Source organism: Nothobranchius furzeri, chromosome 6, assembly GCF_043380555.1.
Source record: "Nothobranchius furzeri strain GRZ-AD chromosome 6, NfurGRZ-RIMD1, whole genome shotgun sequence".
Classification (NCBI taxonomy): domain Eukaryota; kingdom Metazoa; phylum Chordata; class Actinopteri; order Cyprinodontiformes; family Nothobranchiidae; genus Nothobranchius; species Nothobranchius furzeri.
The window spans coordinates 78,247,494-78,260,699 of record NC_091746.1 but is presented as its reverse complement, the minus strand read 5'-3'; positions in this window follow the sequence as shown (position 1 = coordinate 78,260,699).

Genomic DNA, 13,206 nt, shown 5'->3' with positions numbered 1-13,206 from the left:
AAGGAAAGTGCCTAAAAAATCACCAGATTCCAACATTAATTCACCTCCGAGAACAAAAGTGGAAACCTTAGTTTTATCTTTCACCAGGAAATTCAATTAAAAAATCACGTTGAGCAGGTTTGTAGGAATTCCTTCATCCATGTCCAGAACATTATTGAGATTTGAAACATCCTGTTCAGGGCTAATGCAGAAATGGTAGTTTATGCATTCATTACCTCAAGACTGGATTTATGTAATTCATTAATATCAACAAGTTGACAAAATGTAGTCAAAAGTCTTCAGCTAATCCAAAATACTGCTGCTATAGAGGTCTTGCACCTTGTCTACTTTTAAGATGTGGATTAAAACTTTTTGTTTGTTTGATAGTGCTCATGGGTACATTTTGAGTGATGTTAGGCTAGTTGTGGATGGGTACTGGAGCAGAGGGAGGAGGTGTACACAGCGGGGAATACAGTTGGTAAAGAAGGTTCTCCCTGGTCCTGCCTCCCACAGGCCTCCATCTGAAAGGCTAGGTTATCCTGAGTTAGCTCTGTAGTTATGCTGCTATAGGCTTATACTGCTGGAGGACATGCTGACCACTTTCCACACTCTGCTACTTTTGTCTACCATTACTCCAAATGCATTATTTCCTGTTATTTTAGCTGCTAACTTCACGTTGCTGCTAACTTCATGTCCAAATACAAACTAACTCACAAATGACTCATTTAAAATTTCCAATCATTTCTTGGGTAACTAATCAAATCTGTATCATACACAGTGCTAAAACTAGTAGAGATCAAAACAAAATACTGAAACACACATCGTCTTGTTTTGTAAATTACAGTTAGCTCAGTGACTGCAAATAAAAGTTAGCACATTTTCCAGGTTTTCTGAGTTTTGCATTGAGTAAGGTGGAGTTAAACGTTTCAATTAGTTTTAAATTCAGAAATAAATCAACTGTAAATGGCTTCCAAGCCAACCCCCACCCATTCTGTGCCAGGCCATCGTCATTCATTGTAAATTCAAACTTTATCATAAAATTCCAGGGCCTGAAATTCACTTCTAAAAATGGTGGTGGTGGGGGGGGGGGGGGAGGAGATTCCCCCCTCACATATGTCTGCACAGGGGGAATTTATATATGGGGGGATTACCGAATGTGCAGTCTTATGTTGTTCTAATCATACCTTACATCACGTTTATGAGCAGCTTTCATTGGACTCCTGCAGCATTCTCATCTTTGTTGCTCTTGTCCCTTTCTTTGTTTCATCTCCTCTGCCTGATTTCTTCCCTCACACAGAAGTTAGAAAATGAAATATAAACTTTCCAGGAACTACTTGTGGGATTAACAATAGGCCTTAACATAGTTGTATTCTTACCTCAGATTGATGCATTTATTAACTTTTTTTAATCTTCCTTAGTGGTCCTCATTGCTGCATCTGTGGCCATCTTTTCTTTTGTCTGAATGTTGTCTTTTTCTTGGCCTCTAACCCTGCATCTTTCTCCATTGTAATAACTTTGAAGTATAAAAATCAAATAAAAATGCTCCTTTTTGCTGCACTGGTATTAGAAATTATCTGAACAATTTTCATTGCTGAAGTCCAACTTTCTGGGCTGCATCTTTGCTCTTGTTTGTGCTTCTTTATCTGTTGTCTCCACCTTCACTTCTTACTCTGATTTCTGTCTCTGAATTATTCTATCTCAAACTGATAAATTTTCATTAACCCAACTTTTAACACAAACAGTTTTGTTGATGTGGCATCAAACACAATTGCAACTATGTTCCGTACATTATTGTATCTGTTAGCTCACGGTACTAATTAGTTTTGGAGCGGGGTTCTCCCACGCTCCGCTTGGTCCTCTGTCCTCTCTGTCTTCTGTCTCCACTGCTTCATCTCATTCCATTTGATAAAAGCTCGGTTGAAATCAAACTGCTCTTGCGGAGGGCCATTTTACAAATGGAGCAGTTCATTTCACCATTACTATTTTCAAGCCAGGGATAAAGTCTGAGCCAGTTAGCCTGAAACTTATCTTAGGCTGCTTGCTGACGTTACTTTCAGTGATGCTACCTTTTTGAAAGTCCGGAGGATCTGTCTCATTCACAGCATCGCTGGAATCAGCGCTGCCTCCCGCCCTGCCTCCAGCGCCTCCTCTCTCGCTGCCTTCTGCGCTGGGGATTTCTTGTAAAGTTTTTTTGGGAGCAGGTTCCCCTTCGTTGTTAGATTTCTGTTTTAACCAGCGGTCCATGTCTGTGTGCAGCCGTTAAATCCGACAACCGAAGCACTGCTTTGCTGCTAGCAAGGGACTGAGCTCGTATTTTGATAAATGGAGAAAAAAAAAAAAAATCCAGCGCGCCGCCAATCACCAAGATGAAGAACGGCTTCGATGTTGTGGGATTTTAATGGCTCCGATACAAACGTCCACATTCGCTGCAGGCTGTGCGGGACTTTCCCGCATTATAAAATTAGATTTGCGAGAAGCGACTATATAACGTGCAATACCCACAATCCCGCAGTGAATTTCAGGCCCTGAATTCTTCAAACTTTCTCACATCACCATTAGGACATGTAGAATAATACGTGTGTGTCGTTTACTGAATACCTCTTCGTGAGTGTTTCATGAAGTAAGGGGAGTCTGAAAGGATGCATGCAAATCAGGACAGAAACGTTGACAGTGACGCAACCTCAGAGTCATGCAGGTGTCATGGGTTGAAGAAGAACCACAACATTCCTTTTCATCCTCAGGGGAATGCCCATTGTGAACGGTTGAACCAAACACTCCATGGTTTTGTGTGATCCCTGACGCCTAATAAGAGACAGCCCTGGACTTAACATTTAGCAGAATTCATGTACACATTCACTTTACACCTACAGGCTACTTAGCTCTTAGGTGTTCACCCTTGTCTTTCCATAGGCATGCTGTTAGGCCAGAACCAGGAGTTAGAAGAAGCAAATGACTGTCCCCCTCAGAAGACCGTCAATGATTCAGCCAGGCAGTTGTTTCTTCCATGAGATTATGACACTTCTGTCGATGGGCAGACAGAGTATGTTGTTTTTGAGGAACGCACTGTAGCATTTTGAAACCATTACAGTTGCAGAGATTTAGACGCAAAGTTATTAAATGGGCCACAGCCAGGGAATGAACAAATACTGAGGACTAATAAAGGTGGGAAGTGTTAGCCTCAGGAAAGGTGAAGACAATGGGGCTGTTTCTGATTGTAAACCTTGTCAAATTTTGACAGCAAATGCAGAGTTGTGCTCAAACTCTCATCATAACTCTAGGTCAGCTTATAACGCCATCTCACTTAGTTCTCAGTTGTGGGACAGCTCAAGCTGAGAGTGAGACTTTGACTTTTAGGTAGGGATTATCTAACCAGGTGAAAGATTAGGGTTATAAGTGGCCACTAAAGGGTGCGGTGAGTAAAAATGGAAGCTCCGTCTGAGAAGGACGAGAGAGCTTTCTTGCCTCTGATTGGCTAGAAGGGCTCTCCTACGATTGGCTATTTCATTGAGCAGCAAACCGTCTTCCCTTGCTAAGTGCAGACTGTCCTCCTGCCCCCAGCTGTTTTGATGAGTTTTGAAAATGTTCTCATCTAGAATAATGAAAACAGGTGAAAATCGAAATCATAATCAGCTTCCAATTAAATTTCAATTAAATGATTCACTTTTTATCAGATGATGAGAGATGTGTGCTATTTGCAAACAGCCTTAACCTATTATTTATTTTATTTTATTTTTTGTTCGAAATGACACGAGCAGGGCAGATGTGACCAGGAGAAGAAGAAAACAAGTAGAAATAGCCTACAGGTGGTCTGGTGACTGGTGCAAGTCCATAAAGAAGAGTACTCAATAAAACCCTATTATAATTCTATATCTCATCCAACATTGTGTTTAGCAGGCTACGTTTACAAAAGATTACTGTTAACAAAGTAACATTTTGGCATCAAATGATTCTCTGGAATTGCAACAGCCAACATTCCAATCAGATTACACTTTTTATCTTGTATTACAAAACGGTCTCACGTCAAGAGTTGCCCTTCAACATTCCTTCCTCAGGTGCATATTCTTGTTATATTATTTGCATAGATAAGATGTTTATTTTAAGCCAAAACTCCAAGCGCTAGCGCAAAAAACCCAGAATAAATATTTTTCTGTTCATTTAAAATGAAACAAGCACAGGTATTAAAATAGACTTTCTCAAAAAATTAAGCATGGCGCACCTGTGTGTGTGTGTGTGTGTGTGTGTGTGTGTGTGTGTGTGTGTGTGTGTGTGTGTGTGTGTGTGTGTGTGTGTGTGTGTGTGTGTGTGTGTGTGTGCGTGCGTGCCTCAGAATGGTTTGTAAAACTGTCACAATTGTTTTAAGTGTGGGAAGGGGAGGGAACGTGGGTTATATGGGTCATTTTAATCTGTTAAGCACTTGGTGTTGCATCCTATGCATGAAAAGTGCAATATACTGTAAATAAAGTTTGATTTGATTTGGCTCTCCTTAATTTTAATACTCACAAAAGGACAAAAAATTTGGATTTTTTCCAACATCATTGAGATAAGGAGGGTAAAATATTCTCTCCATGGTTGAGTTTGTGTAGCTCAGAAAGATAATCTTTTTTGTTTTCAACGTGAGAATTTAAGGGTGTGGCATGGCGTGCGAGTGTGTGAACACAGTGAAATCAATTTGTCTCACAGTTATTGTGTGATAATTAGAAGTTTTGGTTAAGAGGCATGACAATAATGTTTCAGATTTTGTTTTCCAAATTTTCTAGCAGCATCAACAAGCCAAAATACAACCGCACAACTGAACAGTTTGGTCTCTTATTTTCAACAATGTCATATGTTGTATCTTCTGTCTTTATCTTTCCGGGCGCTCATTTATGTCTATTCTTTCCAGCTATGCCCTACATGTTATGGGCTCGACACACGGGAGGCGACATCGCCTCTCCTCCATTCGTTTTCAATGAGACATGCGCGTCAAAGCGATAATCGCGGGTCTCCCTCCTACCAAGCGAAACGCGAAAAATGTGCGTGTGAAATTTTGCGCTCGTGCACGTGTCGTGCACAGGTGACCCAGCGACGCGATCCCAGAAAGTTGAAACATCTTCTGGGCTCGACACACGGGAGGCGACAAACGACCGCGATCAGCGAAATTTGTCGCTGTCGCTTTTATTACCTGTCACACGGGAGGCGATCCGCGGCAGCGGCCAGCGGCAAAGCCGTCTACGCGTTCTGTTCCATGGCGAAATCGAAACTTCCGTTGTTTTGTTTGGCTGTGTCAGGTTGGAGGGAATTAAGGTTATTTAAGCGGTTCAGAGTTAATAAAGTGGTAGAGATGATGTTTCACAAGGTGCTGCTAGAGTTATGTGAAATCTTACTTCTGATTTTACTATATAAACTTAATAATAATCAACTTCTCCTCCGTGTTTGCTCGGAGAAGTGCGGAGCATCCTGTCCGCTCATTGGTCAGTGAATGAAACCTCCGTTGATTGGTCCTCGCCCGAGCGACAGCGATGAAAAGTTGAAAATGTTTCAACTTTCTGGGATCGCGTCGCTGGGGCGCACATGCACGACACGTGCACGAGTGCAAACTTTCACACGCACGTTTTTCGCGTTTCGCTTGGTAGGAGGGAGACCCGCGATTATCGCTTTGTCGCGCATGTCTCATTGAAAATGAATGGAGGAGAGGCGATGTCGCCTCCCGTGTGTCGAGCCCATTCATCTTTTCATCGCTGTCGCTCGGACGAGGACCAATCAACGGAGGTTTCATTCACTGACCAATGAGCGGACAGGATGCTCCGTACACCTCCGAGCAAACATGAAGAAGTTGATTATTACTATGATTTATATAGCAGCACCTTGTGAAACATCATATCTACCACTTTATTAACTCTGAACCGCTTAAATAACCTTAATTCCCTCCAACCTGACACAGCCAAACAAAATAACGGAAGTTTCGATTTCGCCATGGAACAGAACGAGTAGACGGCTTTGCCGCTGGCCGCTGCCGCGGATCGCCTCCCGTGTGTCAGGTAATAAAGGCGACGGCGACGGCGACAAATTTCGCTGATCACGGTCATTTGTCGCCTCCCTTGTGTCGAGCCCATTACCTGCAGCAAAAAATTACAGCTACATAAACATTCCAGACACTGACTGGTCCAGCATGGAGTAAAATTTAATGTGATTAGTTGTTCATCATTTGTTATATTGAATTTTCTGTCAAACCGTTCATATTTGTCTACTAGGGAAAATATATTTAAAAACATATATGGAACAGAACTGGGCGTGACTCAGGCTGGATGTGATCCAGATTTGATCCAGAACTGGGCCAGAGTGTGGCCGGAGTGAGGATCTGCATCTGGGCCAGTGCTGGTCCAGTTTTGGCCCTGATTCAGAAAATCGGATCTGCGGAGTGTATTTACTAATGTGTTTATGTATTCAGACTTTATAACAAAGGCAAATTTGTCCTTCATTCTCTTCTGCCTCTTCATGTGGTCGCCACCTCTAAACCCACTTTTCCCATTGTTTCCGTCCACGTTTGCTCAGTATGTTGTACTCCTTCACTCATGGGTGAGTAAATGTTAATATTTCTGGGCTTTTTCCATGAAGCGTTCTTCAATCTGTTCTGGGTCTGTCGCTAAATATATGTTTACTTTTTAAGCTACAGCTGGTGACAAATATGCAGGAAGTGGCGTCCTTACCAATTACGAGATCCATTTGATTACCCTCTTTCATATTCATTTTCCCTCTCCCTTTCCTTACATTTTAGTTCTTTTCTCCTTTTAAACATATTTTAAATCATTTAAAAAATCTTTTTATACTTTAATTTTTGTTTTTTGTTTCTGTGAAGCGCCTCATAATTTTTATCTTCAGAGGCGCAATATAAAAGAGCTTCTTCTTCTTCAATAAATAAAGCTGCCTTGCCTTATAATTCGTCTCTCTTCCCAGATTTGAATATGACTATAACCCTTAACTTCTTCCAGTCACCTGGAAAAACACGTTTATTGGATAGGCAAGGACTTCACCAATACTTCCTTGTTTATTTTTAAGAATGAAGCGTCAAGGATGAAAAGGTACTTTGTATGTTTGGTATTTCGTTTCTCAATTACAGCTTGTGCTTTCCTTTCTGTTGTTTGTTGCTGAGAAAATATGCTGTTGCTTCAATTGTCAGATTCCATAATAACTCTTTGATCCATGACGGGAAATGGTTGTTAAATTCTTCATTAGTTTATTTTTACTCATGACGTTTTCTACAGTTTTGATTGCAACCTAATGTAATTATTGAGTTATATAAATTAATTTGACTTATCCACATTTCTTTAATGACACAATTAGTTTTGTATATCATCCTGTTGATATCAAGTTTGTGTTTAATTGCCTGTTTTAATGCTTGATCAGCTTCATTAGCTATTTTATTGATTCATTAATCCAAGATGGAGATCTGTGTTTAGGTTTTTGTTTCTTTTCGAGTTTACCCACACTTCCTTACTCATCATCTGTCTACAGTTAATCCATTCCATTTGTTTTAACTTGTCGCCTAACTGCACAATATTGATTTTTGTAATATTTAGTGAGCTATTCTGGGCCTTATCACATTTTGTGAACCACTTTTTAGATATCTTCCTTTTGTCATGAGCCGGGGTGAGTACTCGTCACTTCATTCACAACCTTTGAGCTCTGATTGCAGGAGAGGGAGCTACAGCTGTTCCTCATCAGCGGGCCGGCTTTATAAGGAAGAGGGTGACCAGACTACGACGCCGGATGATTGCCACTAACTGGTAGTCGCTTGCCGTTCGAGATTTCGCTTAAACTTTGCTCAAAGATTTGTCGTGTTTTGGATTTTTGGATTACTCGCTCATGTGTTTTTGGTACTCGCCTCAGGTTCCTGGATCCTCAGATATCTCGCTCTCTCTGGAAGAAGATCACTGGTTCTTTTCCTGTTTCACCTCCGCCAGCCGACCCGCTCTCCACCCCGCTCACGCTCCCTCTCCGAATCACCCTCCTCAAACCATCCTCCGTTTCACTCATCATCTTGGACCGCTACCTCACTTTGGAAATCACCCCGGCTCTCTCCCCCTCCAAGTTCCAACTCCTCTTCCGTGTAGTAAGTCCGACTACAAACAAATCTCCCAGAACTACAACTCCCATACTCACCTCTGTTTTCCCTGTAGACGCCGCTTCCTGTTTCTGAAACCGCTGGACTTCAGTGCGCCCTTAGTTCTCCTGTCAAAATAATATCATTTTTACTTTTTACCATCATACTTGCCTCCGGTCTCTGATTCTGCATGTCTTGGGTTAAGCACAAACCTCAGAACATGACACCTTTCTACAAAGATCATGTTATGATCAGACATTCCAGCCAGGAAATTCTGTGACTTCTGAATACGTTCTTCCTTGTTTATGTTTATGTTTATGTATTTAGCAGACACTTTTGTTCAAAGCAACTTACAAATGAAAATGAGACCAGCAGGTTGTCTTTGAGGCTAACAACAAATACTAATAAATAGTCAAGTCCTAGGTGGCAGTGAGGCAGCATAATGAAACCTACAGGGAAGTGGACAAGGAATGGATAGTAGAGTGGGTGATGGGTGCAGGAAGGGTGCTAGTTTAGATGATGCTCTCTGAAGAGCTTGGTCTTCAGGAGTTTCTTGAAAATCGCCAAGTGCACCCCTGTTCTGGTAGTTCTTGGTAGGTCAATGCACATTTGTGAAGCATCACATGAAAAGAGTCTGGATTGTCCTGAGCATGGTGTAGGCACTGCTAGTTGACAATCCTTTGATGACCAGACAGGCCGGGCCGTGACGTAAGCCTTTACAAGAGGTTCCAGGTAGATGGGAGCCGTACCATCCAGGACTTTGTATGCTAGTGCTAGCGATTTGAGTTTGATGCATGTAGCTAGCAGTAGCCAATGGAGCTCAATGAATGGAGGGGTGACATGCGCTCTTTTAGGCACACACACACACACGCACACACACACACATATATTTTCTGCATGATACATGATTGGAGAAAATTTTAAAAATCCTAAAGTTAAAATCTGAAGCAAAAAAAAATAATAGGACAAAAAGTGCACTAAAGCGACAGTGCTTTTAAACCTAAATTTGTAGAAAAAATATAAAACTACCTTGTTTTTAAACTTTTAGTTGTGACAAGCTGTTTAAGTGTAATTTCATACCTCTTTGCCGTCGCACGACTAATGTCTTGATCACAAAACAGAGAATGTAACAGACACTCTTTCAGCTCGAGCCAAAGGATGGATGTGAAGAATAATCACTGAGTAATCTCCAAGGTAAAGAGAACTTTATCTTTTAACCTCTGGCATAATGAACTTGTTAAAGATTTGAATACACATCTAAGTTTAGAACAACAGAAGAGTTGATGGCAGCTCAGCTTCAATGCATCACATATTCTCTGCACACACACACACACACACACACACACACACACACACACACACACACACACACACACACACACACGCACGCACGCACGCACGCACGCACGCACACACACATTCTCTGCTCACTCTCACATATTTTCTCTCTACAAATCTTTAGAACTTAGAGGCAGTGAGTAAAAACATTTGTTTTTGAAAGTTTCCATGTCATCATTTACATTTTAAATTGGTCTTGTAATGCTGGGCGTATAGACTGTGATTTTCAGCTCGTTTTGCACCCATATTCTACTCGTGCTGCAATTTTTGAGGCTGGGCCATTATTGGTGTTTTGTGCTTTACTTCCTGTAAAGTACAGAGAGTTATAAGAAGTGATTAATATCTAGTTCCTTATCTGAAATTGTACAGTCACATGAAAACCAGTCATCAAAAAATGAGTCATCAGATTGATCAACACTCCTGCCCAGCCATTTCCGTGCAGATACATGCTGTAAAAATGGAATTGAAACCTTGGTTTACTTCTTTCTACCTTCAACCCCCATAAACTCCCGCATGTCCTCCTAAAATCACAGAAAGCCTCCAGGAGAGCAGACATCACAACCAGCATAAAAGTCTCATCTCTTACTGATGTATGGACTCAAAGATCCAATGTGTTGCAAAAAAAACTACATTTTTAGCATATTTTTAGATGATGATATCCTGATGATACATACTATTATATGAATCAATTGAAAAGTTGAAACAATATGTAGAAATGATGTTGTCAAAGGGATAAAAGTAGTGAGCAAACAGTTGGTGGTTAAAACAATGTGGCCCTCTGCTGCTGTGTTATTCATATTACATGTGTGTAATGGCAACTAGTTGAGTTTAAAAAATATTGGATTTTTGGAATAAAATCAACATTGATTCATGAGAGGAGTCAGTAATGTCACCATAATTTTTCCACCTATCTCATGAATTATCTGCATGATGTCATATCTAGAAAAATAAAAGTTGTACAGTTTTAAAGAGTTGTATGCTCTGAGGTTCTAATACACCCATGAGAAATATTGTCATATTTCATGTTACTTATACTTTTGAAACTTTTTTCTCATTTCATCCTCTCCGCAAAAAGATCTGAGCCACCTCTGCATACATGTAATTATCGTCACTGGATCTGTGCATCAACTCAATAGTTTGCTGAGAAAATTGTCCCGCTCATGTTGCACAATTTTTGTGTTTGAGACAGATTCTGGAAGTTTTGACGTGGTGTTCATGTGATTTTCCGGATTGTTGGTGGCACTTTTTAGAGAATTTGTTTTATTTGTTAATTTTATTTGGTCATTTAAATACAGAAATAACAAAATATAACACAAATATTAACTATGATAATACAAATATCACAAAATCACCTTTTTACACAATCAGATTTCCACTATTATAAGGATAGAAATAAAAATTATAGTAGTTGATAACAACAAAAATAATAAAGCAATAAATAAAACTACCAGCATATTTTACAAATAAATAATATTAATATGGTAAATGGCCTGTATTTGATATAGAGCATTCTAGAGTCCTGGAACCCCCCAAGGCACTTTACAGCACAATTAGTCATTCACACACACACACACATTCACACACTGGTGGGGATGAACTACGATGTAGCGACAACTACCCTGGGGCGCACTGACAGAGGCCAGGCTGCCGAGCACTGGTGCCACCGGCCCCTCCGACCCCCACCAGCAGGCAAGGTGGGTTAAATGTCTTGCCCAAGGACACAAGGACAACAACAGACTGAGCGGGGCTCGAACCTGCAACCTTACGATTACAGGGCGAGCACTTATCTCCTGTGCCACCATCGCCCAATTTGTACAGATATTCCCCCCAAATATGAACATGTACACATAAGCATTTCTCTTATTTTAAACATTAGTACTTTCACACATGCTGTACTGTTCAGAGGTCTGGAGAAACACCTACAAACATTAGGTTATGCAGAAAACCGCTTTTCCCTGAAGGAGGGGAACGAGGCACAATGAAGGTACGATGGGATATCACGCCCTCGTGGCCTGGCTGAAGACACATCAAATCACACCTGTTAAACCCAATAGTTCCCGAGTGCAGCTACAGCTACCAGGCCCAGGCCACTTCTGCCCGTACCTTCAGCTTTGCCACCATGTTGCAGACCTTCTTGGCTATGTTTTTAGCAGATCTTGGAGCCCTTGTTTCACCTGGCAGCCCGCTCACCCCCCTCATCAATGAGGCTCAGATCACAACGGACTACATCCTGTGCGCAGCCTGAGGTGTAGCCCTCTCTTTGGATAGGGGCATGGCTTTGACCATGGTGGCACAGAGACACTTGTGGCTGACTCTCTCCAATGTCCCGGACTGAGACAGGGCTTCCTACTTGGACGAGCCTGTCTTACTCAACGACCTATTTGGACAATCCCTCAAGGCTATTCAGGCTAAGTTCGAGACACAGAAGAAGCAGATGGAAGCACTGTGCTCCATCAACCCCAGGCATGATGTGACCAAAGGCTCCTGAAACAGTTCGACAGGCTTCCATCTTGCCTCCCGTCTCAGACAAATGGTGTCGTCTGCGGTACCGTCCAGCCAGTCTGCCTGGAGTAAAGGTCCTCCTACGGGCTCACAGAAATGCTCTGTGAACTGTAAAAAGAAGCCTCAGTCGTCCTTATGTCAGGACAAATTTTGTTAAGGTTGAACCAGTTTTCAGCAGATGAAATGGCCATTTCATCCAGTTCCAGCGGTGGTCCCGGAGGTCGCACCGTGTCCCGTTCCAGCGGTGGTCCCGGAGGATGCATCGCATCCTGTCTCGGCGGTGGTCCCAGAGGACGCATCGCATCCTGTCTCAGCGGTGGTCCCAGAGGACGCATTGCATCCTGTCTCGGCTGTGGTTCCGGAGGACGCATCACACCCTGTCTCGGCGGTGGTCCCGGAGGACGCACCACATCCTGTCCAGTCCTTCCGAGAGGCTCTGGTCCAACTCTTCCAAGATGCTCTGGTCCAGCCCTTCCAAGAGGCTCCGGTCCAGCCCTTCCAAGAGGCTCCGGTCCAGCCCGTCCAAGAGGCTCCGGTTCAGCCCGTCCAAGAGGCTCCGCCCAGTCCGGCGCAGCCTGTCCAAGAGGCTCCGCCCAGTCTGGCGCAGCCTGTCCAAGAGGCTCCGCCCAGTCCGGCGCCTCCAGGCCAGAAGTCAATGCCTCCAAGCCAAGGGTCGACACCTTCGAGCCAAGGGTCGACGCCTCCGAGCCCAGGGTGGATGCCTCCGAGCCAAGGGTCGACACCTCCAAGCCAAGGGTCGACGCCTCCAGGCCAAGGGTCGACGCCGCCAGGCTAGAAGTCGACGCCCCCAGACCAGAAGTCGACGCCCCCAGGCCAGAAGTCGACGCCTCCTGTCTCGAAGTCAACGCGTCCTGTCTCGAAGTCGACGCCCCAGTCTCAAAGTCGACGCCTCCTGTCTCGAAGTCGACAGAAGTAGGCGTCTCCAGCTCTGAAGTAGGCGTCTCCAGCTCTGAAGTAGGCATCTCCAGCTCTGAAGTAGGCGTCTCCAGCTCTGAAGTAGATGTCTCCAGCTCTGAAGTAGACGTCTCCAACTCTGAAGTAGACGTTTCCAGCTCCAGCTCTGAAGTAGACATTTCCAGCTCCAGCTCTGAAGTAGACGTCTCCAGCTCCAACTCTGAAGTAGACGTCTCCCCGTCTCAAGTCTCGATGTCGCCGTCTCAAGTGTTCCAGTCCCCACAAGTGTCCCAGTCTCCACAAGTGTCCCAGTCTCAAGTGTCCCAGTCTCAAGTGTCCCAGTCCCAAGAGTCCCCTGTGTCCCAGTCTCAAGTGTTCCAGTCTCAAGAGTC